At 45.2% G+C, this 18436-nt stretch overlaps 1 protein-coding gene across 1 annotated transcript in view; it reads right to left on the bottom strand.

Moving 5' to 3' along the window:
- The window catches only part of C4H15orf39 (chromosome 4 C15orf39 homolog), a 314691-nt gene extending 298988 nt beyond the window's left edge, over positions 1-15703 (bottom strand). Inside the window, exon 1 of the mRNA XM_075345655.1 lies at positions 15661-15703. The gene's annotated coding sequence lies outside the window, so the exon portion shown is untranslated. The remainder of the gene's footprint in view (positions 1-15660) is intronic.
- Positions 15704-18436: the final 2733 nt, after the last annotated feature.

The raw sequence follows: 18436 nt of genomic DNA, 5'->3' as shown, positions 1-18436 counted from the left end.
CAGCACTGTTTACTATTAAAATTGCGTAGCAAAAATGGACAGGTGTGTAGAATGCACAGGTGCTGTAGCTAGCTGGTCAGCAAAGGAAGCATCACTTTCTAACCCTGCCAATGAAACAATGCCCCAAGGAATTGCCTGAGCTGATGTAGCCAGATGCTGTGATATAAACCCCTGCACAGAGTTGGCACAGACCTGCCTAGCAACAATGGCTATGAACGGCTGTAATGCAGCCCTGAAAAGGGCTGAAATTACAAGTAATCCCTAATCCCTAAAGCGCTGTGTAGATTGCACTGTATGTCTATAGCGCACACAGCAGCGGGAGCGGGAGCGGTGACTGTCACCCACCCGCAGCAGACAGATAATGGCGGCGACGGGGAAAATGGCCGGGTCTTATAAGGCAAGGACATGTGACATGCACAGCCTATGACACATGCCCTTGCTTGTCTGGCAAAAATCCACTTTGCTGTGTGTGTGTTTGTGATTTGCTGACAGTCTGGCCCGCCCCACTGTACGCGCAGTTAGGAAAAAAAAAATGGCTATCGCTATTCTTTCAGCACTCAGCAGCAGCACTGATCTAAACCCCGTCCCCCCCACACACTATACAATGAATTTTGATAATATCATGATTCACAGTCTTACAGTGAAAAGCCAGTTAGTAACTAGCTACGCTTTTTTGGTGATCGAACCATTCTCGAACGTAACTCGAACTGCCGAACTTTAAGCAAATCGTTAGAGTTCGTCGAACGACTCGAACACCCCCCAAAATCACTCGAACATGAAATTGGCAAACCGTTCGACTCGAACATCGCTCAACTTTAGTACTCACACAGTCCAAAGTCACTGACGCTGACACCAGGTAAACCAAACTCTTGAATGCTCTGTTTTTCTTGGTTGAGCATGCTGGGTCCGTGCCCCGTTGGGGTTGCTGATTGGTCTGAAGCCTTGTCCCTTGGCACTGTGTGTAACTTGGTGGATCCCTTTCGCCTAAGACTACTCGGGTCCCGCTCACCTGCGTGGCTAGCAAGGTGAGCCCGCTCTCAGGGTTCACACTTGGGATTTTCTGGACGATTTTGGAAAGTCCTATCCCCCTCGTTGCACTAGTACCCCGATTCTGGAGCGGGTGGGGAACGGTTCCTGAAGACTCCGTTCCCGTCGGGTGAATTACTGGGCTGCGTGAAGCTACTTCCCAGCCTAGGGTCCGCATACCCCGTCGTGCCCTGGCCCCTGCCCAGTTGTAGCACAAGGCAGCCGGCCTGCTCTCTGTAGCAGCACCGTACCCCCTGTCACTACCCCCTGCGACCGGGATTCCAGCTCCTTCTGGCCAGGCCAACGTCTGTCACCTGGGACGGGTACGGGAGCCCAGCTCCACAGCGTGACCTGCACTGTCACCGCTGTCTCTCTGCTCAACTCTACTCAACTCAACTACTGATTGTGGAGACACGGGGGTCAGTGGGTGCTCTCGTCCGCTGGCCCGGCCACCTTTAGAAAGACAGCATGGCCCAGGGCTCCTCCCAACTGAACGCCCGACCTTCTTAACCGTGGGCGGAACACTACTCAGACAACACAGGGTGAGGGAATCACAATATTAAGACTTTATTGGATCCCCAAACAATTAACAGCACATAGCACATAACCAGCAAAACACACAACCAGCAAAACACACAAATGTAACAGACAACAGTTTCTCACCCTTCCGCTGGCTCACCAGGGATTTAGAATGTCTGTACCTCAAAGCTTCCAGGGCTACTTACAACAATCCAGCAGCACCCCGCATTCGGCGAGCACCCATCGAGAATGGAATGACGCCAGATTTAGGAAGCTATAGATCTGAAAATAAGGAGCGCTGATAGTGTAACACCAAAGTGATCAGTGGGGTATACCTGGAAAATATACACTCACCTGGATCAGTTGTGACAGTCACAACGACTAGTGCGCATGAGATAATGGCGTCTGCTGCAGCCCCACGTGGATGAGCATACAAGATAAGGCAGAAAAGGGGTTAATGCTGCGCATCAGCCAAATGAAGACGTATAATGTTGATGAAGATGAGTATTCTTTTATTTCATAGGTCTACGCGTTTCAAGGTGACAACCTCTTCCTCAGGACCAATGCATCAACAAGTCTTGTTGTTGATGCATTGGTCCTGAGGAAGAGGTTGTCACCTTGAAACGCGTAGACCTATGAAATAAAAGAATACTCATCTTCATCAACATTATACGTCTTCATTTGGCTGATGCGCAGCATTAACCCCTTTTCTGCCTTATCTTGTATAGGTTTAGGAAGCTGGCTGAGGTCTGCAAAGTCTGTAGCCAGGTGACCAAATTATCCCAACCTGGGTTTCTTCCTTAAGTAGTCTCTGGTATCACAGCCGAATCCTTGCATTCGATGCTGAAGTCCATGTAGTGTTATCATCCAGGTTCAGCAATGGCTTGCCAATCGGATCTGCAGATGCTAGATTGGTAGCATGTAGCAAGAGTCTCCCTGGGCAAAGGACAGTCCTTCTTATACCCCTGAGCTCTCCATTCAGACCATTGGGGTCTTCACGATTGGTGGATAAGACTGGGCTCTTATTGGCTAGATTTCAAGCCGTATACAGAATATCCCAGTAATAATGGTCAATGGCAGAGATGAGGGAGAGACAGCTAAGTTAAATCGCATCCAGCAAACACATCGTAATACAATGGGTGTCTGGCCTTCAGTGGCCAAAACAATTACATGAGTCAACAAAAACTTCAATACTAAACTCCCAAGAGTCTTGTAGAACAATGAGGGATTATCCCCATCTATAAACAAACTGTCTTCATGTCTGGCTGAATTTTAAGAAAGTTAACCCATGTTAGGCACTGAGTGTCCATGTCGTCACACTGACATCTCTGCCCTCTCTCTTCCATCCCCCCATCTGGGTGGCCCTATTCCCCTCAGGCTGCCCAATGGGTGGTTGGTGGGTGTGGTGCAGAGTGTTCCTCGGGATTTGTGTACACCTGTTGGTAGCAACACCAAATGAACAGGACCCGTAACCAAGGAGGAGCGGGTACCATACAGAAGGGCAGATTGCACGGCACCCTTGTGACGACCTGATAGGCCAGGGCGTCATATATACACATGTGTACATGTCAGTCAACTGCTGCTGGTGGGGAGAAGTCAGCCAAAGACCACATTGGACTTGTCCGGTCTCTCCCTATAAATTTCTGGATGGCTGTCAAACTATGTTTTCTCTGAAATGCTACAGCATTTCAATGTAAAGTATACTTGGCTGCAATCATACAGTCAGACTCTGATTCATGGTTTGGGCAGCATGAATATAATGACAAGTTATCTTTAACCCTTTGCCCTTTATCTTTGTTTCTTCAGTCTTATATAATGTTATGATTGGACTATTAATACTAATTATAGTATATAGACATTATATAAGGCTCTTATATAATTGTGCTGTGTCTATGTATTATTGAGATGTACAATATCAAAATATGGTATGTGATCATTTACTATACAACAATTCAAAGTAATAAAAACAATGAGAAAATAAAGTATGTCTTGTGATTACATTCCTTGGCTCTTTACTTGTACACTTCTGCTCTGCTCTGTACAACTCCTACACTTTCTACTCAAGGATATAAATTATCTTCAGTTTTCCCACACTTCCTAATGTCTAGTATTTTTCATGAGTAAAAGGACAGATTGTACAGCTGGCCACAGTGGTGTAACTGGAAGCGCCAGGGGGAGGCGTGGGAAAGTGGAATGGATATTGGGGGGTTACCATGCAAAATTTTCAAGAAGATCTGCAAACATAGCAGTTTTTTTATTAGTATTGATCTTCTTACATGGGCCAATGAGACCTTTTGAACCCCCTTAACTAAAGGGCCTGTGTGCGATTGCACATAAGCATAGACAATAGCTTCCATTCCCAATTCTTCAGCCCAACATGCATGCTTATTTTATTTTGGAAGATGAGCCGCTGATGAGGCAGTTATTGGGGACAGTTGTGTGGCCTGATACACTTTGGACTGTTTTTTGATCTTTCAGAAATCTACTAACACATCTAATATACAGCCGTTGAAATTAGTGTCACCAATTTTCTAAGTAAATATATTTCTAAAGGTGCTATTGACATGAATTTCTCACCAAATGTTGGTAAAAATCCACCCAATCCACACAGGCAAAGAAATCACACCATAGATGCCCATAAATTAAGTTATGTGTAATAATGAGAAATGACACAGGGAAAAAGTATTAAACACATTAAGAAAGAGAGGTGCAAAAAGCCATGGAAAGTCATCACACCAGCTGAAATCTATCAGTAATTAGAAAGCATCAGCAAGCAATACTGCCACTTAGTGAAAAATAATATCAACTGGTTCAACCGATGGCCTATAAAAGGTGTCTGACTACCAAGGGGCAACACAAGAAACATCTCATGATGGGTAAAACCAGTGAGGTGTCTCAAGATCTTTGCAACCTTATTGTTGCAAAACATACTCATGCCTTTGGCTACAGAAAATCTTGCTAAACTATTTAAGGCTCCAGTGAGCAGTGTTGGACATAATCCAAAAGTGACAAGAATTATCAGAAGATTTGAAAAAAGAGCGAATGACCACCTGTGGAGAGCTACAGAAAGACCTGATCAGCAAGTATAATTGTTTCAAATAAAACAATAAGTAATGCACTCAACCTCCATGACCTGTATGCACGCTCACCATGCAAGATTTAATTGCTGAACAAAAAGCATGTTAAAGTGCATTTAAAGTTTGCTCAACAAAATTTAGACAAGACTGTGAAATACTGGGAGAATATAATCGGGTCAGATAAGACCAAAATTGAACGCTTCGGATGCCATAATACACCATGTTTGGAGGCCAAAATGAATCACCCGCCAACCACCATACCAACAGTGAAATATAATGGATAATTGAAAGAATGATGAATGGATAAATGTACCCAGACATTTGCGATAAAAATCTGCTGCCTTCTACAACGATGATGATGAAATGAGGGTGGACAATAATCCCAATCACAAAGTAAAGGAAACTCTCAATTAATTTCATAAAAAAAAATAAAGCTGCTAGAATGGCCCAACCAATTACCTAAACTGATTCCAATAGAAAAATCTAAAGGTCAGAGTCCATAGATGGAACCTACAGAACCTTCAGGATTTGAAAAGTGTTTGTGTGGAAGAATGAGCGAAAATCACAATGCATGCGACTAGTTTCTCCCTATAGGAACCGTTTCAGGCATGCCAGGTATCTGTAAACGGAGTGCAACTGAGTGGTCTCCTGGACTCTGGAAGTTTAGTGACCCTGATAAAAGCCACTCTTTCAGATCAACTCATCTTGGGGAAGGTAGTGGGTGCATCCATGGATACACCAAGAGTTTTGTGATATAGGAGCCGAAGAAGCAGGCTTCAGCACCAATAATGCTGAGAGGTGTTTTTTAATGGACCAGGATTTTGGGTACGAGTTTTAAGAATGTCCACTAGAGCTGGGTGGGTCTAGTCACTCCTTTAGATACAATTTCAGTTTTTGAAAGAAGAGCAATAAAAGGCAGCTCACCTACCACATTCACTGGATGGCAGGAGAGGTGAAGACACCTCTTGAACTTGAGTTCAAAGGAAGACTTAATTGGGTGAGTCCATACTACTTGATAGACTATTTTGTTTCTTCTGCCTTAGTGCCCAGGGCAAGGCTGTTTTCTGTTTGTTTGTTGAAAATGTATAGACTACAATAAATCTTCCTGTTTTGCACCAAGCAGCTTCATGCCTATGTCTACCTCCAGCCGCTGCCATAGTAAGTTATCCCTTACAGTTGTTACCGACATCTGGTGACAAATTCATGGCAATAGCACCTTTAGAAATATATTTACTTAGAAAATTAGTGACATGTTTAATTCTTATTTCACATTTTGTATATTACTAGCTTGAAATAGCTTTCTAATCTTACTAATGCGATGGAGGCTAACTTACCATGCAGTCAGCTCAATCAGCTTCAGCCTAAAAATATAGACCTATCAACTATTAAAAAGATTTTTATTAAATGAGTTATCACCTATCATTACCATAGTAAATAACATGCTAATTGCTCAGGGTCCAAGGCTTGGACTTCTAGCGATCCTGTGATCGGGGCTCTAAAACCCTGAGAATGGAGCACCGCACCCCCATCTTGAACAGAGCGGAGGATTGTTATTCTCAATTTCTGCTCCATTAGGTGTCTACTTGAATGCCAAAAAAATCCAAGCGCTGTACTCCGCTTTCTCAGGTTTCAGTGCCCCAATCTGAATACAGCGCTCAGCATTTCTCTCTGCCCTATTATTCCTATTTTAATAATTGAAAGGATTATTCCCCCAAAAAGCCAATTACCATATATTGATACCAGGATAAAGAGAAATGTTGGAAATGAATATCACAGAGTTACTTTGGTTTTCAGGAGAAAGTGTGAAGGACAAACTCTTAAAGACTGCCTTTGTTACATCATATGACATGGTTGCTTGACTCCACTAAAGGCCCGTCACACACATCGAGATCGCTAACGAGACCGTTGCTGAGTCACAGTATCTGTGACGTAGCAATGATCTTGCCAGTGATCTCGTTATGTGTGACACCTACCAGCGATCAGGCCCCTGCTGTGAGATTGCTAGTCGTTGCCGAATAGTCCGGAACATTTTCTTCAAAGGCAATGTCCTGCTGGGTATGATGCATCGCTGTGTTTGACGCCTACCAATGACCTCCTAACAGGGTCCCACCGCCGCCGAGATCGTTATACAGGTCGCTCATCGTTACTGCGTCGTTGGTAAGGTTTGACTGTGTGACATCTCACCAGCGACCTCCCAGCGACTTACCAGCAATCCTTATCAGGTCGTATTGTTGTCAGGATCGCTGGTAAGTCGTGTGTGACTGGGCCTTAAGACCTCTTATATATGGGAATTCCTTGAAGACTTTGCATATGAGTCTGAACAGTAAATCAGTTTTAAAAACAGTATGAATATATACTGTATGAATCTGTTTACTAGGATTCAGTAGATCTGATTGCTCGATCACCACTAAAGTGGGCTTTACATGCAACAACATCGCTAACGAGATGTCGTTGGGGTCACGGAATTCTTGACGCACATCCGGCCTCGTTGTCGACGTCGTTGCGTGTGAAACGCACAAAAACTGTTAACGATCAATATTACTCACCTAATTGTTGATCGTTGACACGTCGTTCTAATCCCAATTATCATTGCTGTTGCAGGACGGAGGTTGTTCGTCGTTCCTGTGGCAGCACACATCGCTATGTGTGACACCGCAGGAACGAGGAACATCACCGTTCCTGCGGCCGCCGGCAATGAGGAAGGAAGAAGGTGGGCGGGATGTTCCGCCCGCTCATCTCCGCCCCTCCGATTCTATTGGGTGGCCACTTAGTGATGCCGCTGTGACGCCGAACGAACCTCGCCCTTAAAGGAGCGATTGTTCGGCAGCCACAGCGACGTCGGTGAAGAGGTAATTGCGTGTGACGCTGCCGTAGCGATATTGTTCGCTACAGCAGCGATCACCCCATGACCCACCACCGACGTAGGCGGGTGCTATCGCTCACGACATCGCTAGCAATGTCACAGCGTGTAAAGCCCGCTTAACAATCACAAGATCAAAGGCACCAGCCATTCTTATCCATGTGTTGTAGAGTGAAATTTCTAGGCCTAAGAGACACGGCATGAAAATCGGAACGAGTGGAATGCGATAAAACATCGCATTCCATTCGGACCAATATTAGCCTATGTGTCACCACCCATGAGCGATTATTTTCTCAGTTCTAATTGGACCGAGAAAACAATCGCAGCATGCTACAACTGTATTGCGATCCTAGATTATCTCACACCCATTCAAGTCTATGGGGCGAGAGAAAAATCGCACTGCACTCGCAGTACACTGGTGTAGCGTGAGTGCAGGGAGAGAATGGCAATAGCCGGCAACGGAGGAGAGAGGGAGATAAATCCCTCCTTCCCGTCCTCAGTGCCAGCCCTCCCCCCACAGGTGAGGTCCGATCGCATGATCGGACCTCAGTCGCAGTGACACTTGCATGACACTCGGCTCCCGCTGTGCTGCCAGCGTGAGCCGAGTGTCATGCGAGGATCGCATTAGTACCCCATGTGGCCCCGGCCTTAAAGTGCCACACAGCGTTTATTTTATTTCACCGCTGGAGTGGTGATTCTAATCTAAATCCACTGCGCTTGGTCTCATACGAACCTTCTAGCATTTTCATCTGTTATTAGCGTCACTCTTGTCAGTCTTCTTCATTTTTTGACCTCACGACTGCTCAAGTGTTTCATGAAGCAAGCTGGAGGTCACAACTTAATGCAAGTCTATGAGAGGCTCATTCTGACTCTCAAAGGCATGCATTGAGAGCTGGTGACGTAATGTCTGACTTCCGGACAGTTGGAAGATGCGTACTCAAGATAGTACTACAGGGACAGAGTGATGCCTAAAAAAGGTGAAGACGCTGGAGGGTGAGTATAATACTAGAGGTAGGGAACTTAAGGCCACGTCACACTAAGCAATATTGCTAGCAACATCGCTGCTAAGGAACAACTTTTGTGACGTAGCAGCGATGTTGCTAGCGTTGTTGCTGTGTGTGACATCCAGCAACAACCTGGCCCCTGCTGTGAGGTCGTTGGTTGTTGCTGAATGTCCTGGGCCATTTTTTAGTTGTTGCTCTCCCGCTGTGAAGCACACATCGCTGTGTGTGACAGCAACAGAGCAACAACTAAATGTGCAGGCAGCAGGAGCCGGCTTCTGCGGACGCTGGTAACCACGGTAAACATTGGGTAACCAAGAAGCCCTTACCTTGGTTACCCGATATTTACCTTCGTTACCAGGGTCCGCCGCTCTCACGCTGTCAGTGCCGGCTCCCTGCTCTCTGCACACGTAGCCACAATACACATCGGGTAATTAACCCAATGTGTACTGTGACTAGGAGTGCAGGGAACAGGGAGCCGGCACTGGCAGTGTGAGAGCGGCGGACGCTGGTAACGAAGGTAAATATCGGGTAACCAAGGTAAGGGCTTCTTGGTTACCCGATGTTTACCATGGTTACCAGCGTCCGCAGAAGCCGGCTCCTGCTGCCTGCACACGTAGCAGAGTACACATCGGGTAATTAACCCGATGTGTACCCTGGCTAGGAGAGCAGGGAGCCAGCGCTAAGCGGTGTGCGCTGGTAACCAAGATAAATATCGGGTTGGTTACCCGATATTTACCTTAGTTACCAAGCGCAGCACTGCTTCCACGCGGTGCTGGGGGGTGGTCACTGGTTGCTGGTGAGATCTGCCTGTTTGACAGCTCACCAGCAACCCGTGTACCGACGCTCCAGCGATCCCTGCCAGGTCAGGTTGCTGGTGGGATCGCTGGAGCGTCGCTTAGTGTGGCATCTCACCAGCGACCTCCTAGCAACTTACCAGCGATCCCTATCAGGTTGTAGGGTGAACTCTTAACCAGAGATCACTAGTTACCTACTGCCTGGCCGAATTGGTATGGACCAAGTGCATGCATAAAAGAATTCACACCAGACACAGTCGGATATGAAATCTCTTCTTGGTCACAGTAAAAATGGCACCGAACAGAGTACAAGCATGCGTCCTCTTGATATAGGCTAGGGGTGTACACAAGTTCAGATATGCCCATTTAGTGGGACAGTTCATGGGCTAGCCAATGGGGAGATCTGTGTTGCTGTTGATGGGCGGGTCTATGACGTCATCGGATGGATCCATGGTGATGGTGATGGGAGAGACGTCATCTGGAGGATCCATGCTGATGGTTTGGTCTGTGATGTCATCGGGGGCCATCTTTGCTTCCTCTGAAGAGTGACTGGCTTATGTATAGAGAATTGATTTAATTGAACACACTTCTCACAGTGCTCTATGTCCAGAGGTTAATTAAGTATTTCATCTTATGGCTCTCCTCAACAGTCCCTCCTAAATACTTTATTAACCTTCTGACCCTACAGTGGTCCTCTAACAAATCAGCTCTAATGCTTTAACTGCAACCTTTTTTCATTTTTCTATCCGCTATACAAGCAATGCTAAGCCTTTGCCCCCGCTGGTACAGACTGCTGATCAGAGAGTTGATCACATCCCGCACACACAGTTCACAGAGGCACAGGTAATGTCCCAGTCCTTAGAACAGACTATTTATTTAATGCTAAAGAGCTCATTCAGCTTTTGAGATTAATCGATTAGAAAGAGTAAGGCAATTGTAAGAATAAGCTTCTTACCGTCATGCTGCAGCTTTTAGCATTAGGCTAGGTTCACACACTGCGTTTTTTTGACGCTGCGTTTTTGTGCGTTTTTTTGAGGTAAAAAATGCACAAAAACGCACCCGCGTCAAAAAAACGCGGCACTAAACGCACGCGTTTTGCCGCAATTTGGTGCGTTTTTTTGCTGCGTTTTGCTGCGTTTTTGCTCACTGCGTCTTTATGCGATTTTTATCAGTGAACAAAAAAAAAAGGTCTGATGTCATTTCCTTCTTCAATATGTTCTTCATTCTCCACTAGTGTATGCAGGAGAGGAGACAGCTGCAAAACTACAAGGCTCAGCATGCTCCATCCAGGACTGTACGCTGGAGGGAGAGGCAGGGGGAGCAGAACTACAAGGCTCAGCATACTCCATTCACTAGTGGATGCAGGAGAGCAGACAGCAGCTGCAGAACTACAAGGCTCAGCATCCTCCATCCAATAGTGTATGCAGGAGAGCAGACAGCAGCTGGAGAACTACAAGGCTCAGCATGCTCCATCCAGGACTGTATGCTGGAGGGAGAGTCAGGGGGAGCAGACCTACAAGGCTCAGCATGCTCCATCCACTAGTGGATGCAGGAGAGCAGACAGCAGCTGCAGAACTACAAGGCTCAGCAAGCTGCATCCAATAGTGTATGCAGGAGAGCAGACAGCAGCTGCAGAACTACAAGGCTCAGCATCCTCCATCCAATAGAGTATGCAGGAGAGCAGACAGCAGCTGTCGAACTACAAGGCTCAGCATCCTCCTTCCAGGACTATATGCGGGATTTCTTTGCCCCCCAAACAAAAAAAAATGACGTGGGCTTCGCCATATTTTTGTATGCTAGCCGGGTACAGCATGCAGGTACGGGCTGCCCCCAACCCCCAGCTGCCTATTTGTACCCGGCTGGGAACCAAAAATATAGGGAAGCCCTTTTTTTTTAATTATTTCATGAATTTCATGAAATAATTAAAAAAAAAAAATGACGTGAGCTTCGCCTAATTTTTGTGTCCAGCCGGGTAGAACTAGGCAGCTGGGGATTGGAAACCACAGAGCAGGGTGCCCATGCTTTCTGGGGAACCCCGCTGCGAATTGCAGTCCGCAGCCACCCCAGAAAATGGCGCTTTCATAGAAGCGCCATCTTCTGGCGCTGTATCCAACTCTTCCAGCTGCCCTGGTGACGGTGGCTCGCTGGGCAATAATGGGGTTAGGGCTAGCTGTGTATTATCATCTGGCCCTAAGCCCGAAATTCATGGTGTCACGCCAATATTAGACATGGCCACCATGAATTTCTAGTAAAGATAAAAAAAAACACAATACACAGAAAAATATTTTTGTTAGAAATAAAATACAACACAATTAGTGACTCCATCTTTATTGAAATAAAGAACCCCCCTCCGCAGTAATCCTGGGTCAAGGGTCCCGCACCATCCAATCCGCATCCAATATCATCTGATCGGTTTGCTGGAAGGCAAAGCGATCAGATGATGTGTCAGGATCAAGTGCCTGAATCACATCACACATCAGCTGATTGTATGAAAGCCGGTTATACAATCAGCAGATGCATTGGTGCAAAAAAAAAAATACTTATGTGCTGATTACCGGCAGCTCCTGGAGCGATTGGAGGAGTCTGATCCCGTCCGATCGCTGCAGGAGCTGCCGGTAATCAGGGATGAAGTCTTCTGACGGCATCCGCTGATAGGTTAAACCGGCCGGGCGCCCGCGTCACCGCGATACTTACGATCAGGTGACTGCATCAGGTGATCCATCGTCAGGTCCTGCAGGCTTACGTACCCGGGAAGACTGCCCACACCCGGAGCGGCGGTACCGTGAGAGGAGATGGGAGCGGGCATGGCACCGGGACCCTGCAGACAGGTGAGTATGACTTTTTTTTTCTACTATTCACTTTTGATTTCGCAGCTGCCTCTACCTCCTACCCAGACATGGCGCCGTACAGCAGCATACATGCACAGGATTGGAAGAGGAGGCAGCGGTGACGGTACCGGGAGGATTCACGCTTCTGTATTTACTGACAGAAGGAATCCTCTTCTTGTACATGTCACTTTACTACCCACCTCCTGCATTTATAGCTGCGTTTTTGGTCTTAGAAACGCAACAAAACGCAGCTATAACAACAATTTGCATTGAAAAACGCGGGAATAATTGACATGCTGCGTTTTTGTGGTCACCACAAAAACGCAGCTGAAAAAAAACGCTGTGTGCTGACAGCAAAACTGAAAACTCATAGACTTTGCTGGGGGAAGCAAAGTCATGCAGTTTTCTGGGCAAAAACGCACCCGAAAAACGCGCAAAAATGCCACGAAAAACGCACTGTGTGAACTTACTCTTACTGTTTCTGAAAGACTGATACCCAGTCAACATACGAGTGCTGTCCGCGTCTTCTAGACTTTTCTACCTAAATACACCTGATTGTATCACAACTCTAATGGATATTTTTTTTTTTTTTTCTTGGGTTCATAATCTACCACCAGGAGGTCTTTAACAAGATTTCCCTTACCCATGGATCCGATTACCTTCAGTAACACAGAGTAGCACTTTTACGGCTTCAAATACCAACAAATAAGACAATACCAGTTATCCACAAGTGTATGTTATCCTTAAAAAGTCACTTAAACCCATAAAATAATTGATTGGTTCAGGTCAGATAATGTTTTTCCCACTATGGGGTGCTTCACACACAGCGAGATCGCTGCCGAGATCGCTGCTGAGTCACGCTTTTTGTGACGCAGCAGTGACCTCATTAGCGATCTCGCTGTGTGTGACACTGAGCAGCGATCTGGCCCCTGCTGCGAGATCGCTGCTCGTTACACACAGCCCTGGTTCGTTTTCTTCAAAGGCGCTCTACCGCTGTGACACACAGATCGCTGTGTGTGGCAGTGAGAGAGCGACAAATGAAGCAAGCAGGGAGCAGGAGCCGGCGTCTGGCAGCTGCGGAGGCTGGTAACTAAGATAAACATCGGGTAACCAAGGTGGTTACCCGATATTTACCTTAGTTACCAGCCTCCGCAGCTCTCACGCTGCCTGTGCTGCCGGCTCCGGCTCTCTGCACATGTAGCTGCATTACACATTGGGTTAATTAACCCGATGTGTACTGTAGCTAGGAGAGCAAGGAGCCAGCGCTCAGTGTGCGTGGCTCCCTGCTCCCTGCACACACAGCTAAGCGGTGTGCGCTGGTAACTAATGTAAACATCGGGTAACCATCCCCGATGTTTACCTTAGTTACCAGTGTCCACAGCTTCCAGACGCCGGCTCCGTGCAAGCGCAGCGTCGCTTGCACGTCGCTGCTGGCTGGGGGCTGTTCACTGGTCGCTGGTGAGATCTGCCTGTTTGACAGCTCACCAGCGACCATGTAGCGATGCAGCAGCGATCCTGACCAGGTCAGATCGCTGGTCGGATCGCTGCTGCATCGCTAAAGTGTGAAGGTACCCTATTAGCCCTTATTTGTGTAATATTCCTGTACCCATTGTTCCCTTATCATGGTTATTTCCCATGTTTCATCCCCAATCTAGACATTTTCCAGAAGGTTCTATGTGAGATAATCCAGCACTATGTGTGTTGTGTCCCTCATTCTGCCGGTACGATGGACTCTTTACAGCGGTTGTTGTCTCCAGATGGGTTTTCCCTCAAGCTTCATGGAAGTTACTATGGTCGGGAAAAGCTGGATCGGCCCATCTGATTCTGTGACTCATGGCTCTTTCTAACTTGTCTTTTTAGGATCACCCAGTCTCCGGGCTGGAGACCACGTGCTCCTAACACTGATTTAGGATCTGGAATTGGAGGATACACATGTTTAACACACTATATAGGCAGTTGTATGAGGCTTGTACATCACTGGTCAGGATATCACACTGTATCTAAGAAATATAATCACATTCTAGGTGCTAAACCGAAAATATCTTATATAAAGATCTAATTATTAAGGAAAAGGAAAACGAACATTTGTTACAAGATTTGCCAGCGTCCACCATTATCTTGTGGATTGTTACATGTTTATGTTATAATCATTAAAATTCCAAACATACATCCACCCATGTGAGTAACTATAAACACAATTAGATATTCCAATCGTTGGCACCCTATAAAGCGAATTGGTGCCCCCGCTCACCGATGGCTCACCCTCCCTATCCCTACACTGCTAAGCTAATACGTGCTGCTAATGTCAGTGAGGGAATATAGAAACCGTGAGATACTGGGGATAAAGAGGAGTCAATATGCAAATATATATATCCAATTCATTCCCAAAGATTAAACATTCAAACTCTGTATTTTACATAGCTGTTTGGTAGCTTAAAACAATATGATACAGCAAATTCAAGGACCAAACCCTAAAGAAATTAAATATCTCACATGTATAACATGTACCCACTGTATAAATATAATAATAATAAGGCCAGGTAAAGTCATGAGGAGATCTTATCCAATCACAGACCCTCCACTGTCCAATTCACACTCAGGCTAATAAAATAAACGCATATTTGTCAGACATTTGGCTTGAAAGAAGCCCAACGTGTTTCTCCCCTCTTCACAGTGGCAGATGGGTTCATCAGGGGCATCCCCAAGTACTGATCTCTATAATGACCTCTGCTATAGAATATGTACTTTTACCACTTTTAGGAACTCCATTTTTTTCATACCACCAGCATCATGAGTTTTTCAGCAGTAATGTTTTCCATACTGGATATGTTTCAGAGCAGGCCTGAACAGAAACTCACACAACACGTACAAAACACATATAAACCAACTCAGGGTAGATGTATATGACTAATCTGCAATCACCGGAGCAGTAGAGCAGATGACGGGGGTGTTTCTACGAGGTCTTTACAGTTTTTTCTACCTTAATAGGCACATGTCTTACAAGACTGAAGGGGTCTGGCCACCTGGGTACTGAAGCAGTGGTGCTGCCCATATCTTGTCCATCCCAACACCTTTGTCACATGTGTTACCTGGGCCATTATTGAGTAGAGCGCTCATGGCAGAGAAAGCTTACCGCCCTTTATCCACAGACCTTCCTCAGTCAGCTGGCTCCCTGCGTCTCACACTCCCTTCCTTGCTGAATCACTTGTTTCTGTAGGGATTTAAAAACACAAGGAGTGACAGATGTCACGGACGATGTGACAGGAGCCACCGAGGTACTGGTACTGGTCTGCATTGGTAAAGGACTCTCAACTCTAGGCCCATTCACTGCTTCTTTGTTGTCTGCTCTATCAATCACCGGCTCTTTTGATAACAGGAGAGCGCCTCCACCTGGGCTCATACACACTGTCTACGGTCTTTATAGATTTATCACGTCACACTCCACATTTGACTATCTTACCCCCCTCCGCTCTACAAACCACAGTGATCGCAAATCTTCATCTCGTTCTCCTATTACAATGGGAGAGGAGTGAGTGGTTCGATTTTTATTACCTCATGTTGCGTAACCTCAGCATATCCAGTGTAGAATCAAGCAGCATCTTGGTATCTGGATCCATCTACGGAAAAACTCAAAATCTGCATTAGCAATGGGTTCATTTGAGACATGTTCAAAACCTGACAATTCTTGTTACATCAGAGCAATCATGAGATATATGTACTTTAAATCTGCTGTATCCTCCTTTCAGATAAAAATATAAAGAGTAAGACAACTTAACAGAGAAACTCAATTGATGAACAAATTAAAACCTTAAATAATGTTTGATTTTCCCCCCTTCTTTGAATCTATTATCCAAAGCATAATTAGATTCAAAAAATGTGTGGCCCCAGAGTTCTACATTTGGGCATGAAAGTCACATTGTGTAGATTGTACCTAACCGGAAACACCATAAATATTATGTTATGTATAACCTTTATAATGGAAAACTATTTCAATGGCTTTTCAACCTTCGCTTGAACCACAGAAATCTGCATTACAATCTTTCTATAAAAAGAAAACAGATGATTCAATACATTATATATAAAACACAGAATGCCATAAATCATCCACATACTTTTAAACCAAATTATTGTAATTATGAATAAATTATTATTAATAAAAATTATTATTATTATCAACAATAATAACGTAACACAACCTCTGGATAACAGACTTCTATGTTCGAATATCTATCAATAAATCTAAACATGTCCGCAGTTAATTTTTATTCATTTGAGATTAAATAGTAAAATAAACTATTTGCAATTACTTTTTCCACTATAATTTACAATGAATTAAATGTGGGAAAACCCCCATGTTTGGCCTGCTTTTTCACAGCTGACTCACAATAGATCCAAGGTGAGATAAAAATCCTGCTCTACAGGTTGGTTGTTTTTTTTTTGTTCCTCCCCCAAAACCAGAAGCACACTGCTGATTTTCGCTGGACACAAGTACACAAGTCACATCTCCCTTCTGTTGGATTTTTATTTATTTATTTTTATTTTTTTCATTTTTCTAAAACATGCAGCTCTCAGGATTTATTTGCCACATTCATATTTGGAATATGTATTATTTATCATGACATCTGCCGCAAAGGTACGTTTATTTTAAGGTTTTTCTCTTATTCTTTTATTGCTTATTAATTAATAAGATATTGCTCCTTGTGACTGTCCTGACTCAATCCAACCTGCACACTGGATCTATATTAAGGCGGGCTTTGCACGTTGCGACATCGCAAGGCGATGCTGCGATGTCGCACGCGATAGTCCCCGCCCCCGTCGCAGGTACAATATCTTGTGAAAGCTGGCGTAGCAAAAATTATCGCTACGCCGGCTTCACATGCACTCACCTGCCCTGCGACCGTCGCTCCGGCCGGTGACCCGCCTCCTTATTAAGGGGGCGGGTCGTGCGGCGTCACTGCGACGTCACACGGCAGGTGGCCAATAGGAGCGGAGGGGCGGAGATGAGCAGGATGTAAACATCCCGCCCACCTCCTTCCTTCCGCATAACCTACGGAAGCCGCGGTGACGCCGGTAGGAGATGTTCCTCGCTCCTGCGGCTTCACACACAGCGATGTGTGCTGCCGCAGGAGCGAGGAACAACATCGGACCGTCGCATCAGCGTAATTAAGGATTACGCCGATGCTGCAACGATGATACGATTACGACGCTTTTGCGCTCGTTAATCGTATCATCGAACCTTTACACACTACAACGTCGCATGTGATGCCGGAAGTACTTCATTTTCAATTTGACCCCACCGACATCGCACCTGCGATGTCGTAGTGTGCAAAGCCCGCCTAAGTGTCTTCCACAACTACTCAATCATTCAATATTCCATCGTTTAGTGCTATAAACATTTACTAACACTTCATGTTATTCAGTGGCTGCAGTTTTGTCAGATCCACTGAGGCCTATAGAAAATGGCCCAACAGCTCGTGATTTCCTTCTCTTTGTTGGGATTATAGCATCATGTGGGGGGGGAAGGGGAAGGTAAACTGATTTTTTTTTTTTCTCAACTATTTCCCCCTATATTCCATAGTCTGTGTTTTTATACATACATACACATACAATTATATATATCATTTCTACACATATTCAGATATCCACAGTCCTGGTCCAACTACAGTTAAAAACACTTTTTTTTCCCAATTATATAGTACTTCATCCAATCCATTGTTCAGACATGCATGCCTCAGACATGTGCTTCATCCACCATTTTAGCATGTGGCAGGGAAAAGGACCTCACATCTGCTCCAACTCTCTCTCTCCTATTTTCTGTAGTCTGTACTTCTATATATATTTATACACACACACACACACACACACACACATATACGAGTATGTCCACGATCTAAGTCTAATTATACATAAAAACACTTATTTTTCTAAGTATATAGTACTCAACCCAGTCTTTGTTCAAATATTTACAGAGCACATGGTCTTCTTCACACATCCACTAACTCACTTTGTTTTCTTTGTCTCAATCATGCCTCAGCCATGTGCTTCATCCACCATTTTAAAATCTTACCTAAAATGTCTGCCTCCATGACTAGTACATGGTTTATCACAGGATTGCGGCCTAGAGTCCCCACATCCCAACAAAGTCCACTCCCATCTGGCTTTTTTCTGGCACAACTAGACACCGCTTCATCAATTTCTCCATCTTTCTCTCAAGATAAGTAACACCAACCAAACCAACGAACAAAGACAGGAGGAGATGACTCACAACTGACACACAACTTGAACACTAAGTAAAGTTTTTGTTAAGTCTGCAGCAGGCGCCTCATCA

This window comes from Anomaloglossus baeobatrachus, chromosome 4, assembly GCF_048569485.1.
Source record: "Anomaloglossus baeobatrachus isolate aAnoBae1 chromosome 4, aAnoBae1.hap1, whole genome shotgun sequence".
Taxonomy (NCBI): Eukaryota; Metazoa; Chordata; class Amphibia; order Anura; family Aromobatidae; genus Anomaloglossus; species Anomaloglossus baeobatrachus.
Note: the sequence above shows the minus strand (reverse complement) of the source record. Positions and strands in the feature narration are given on the sequence as shown.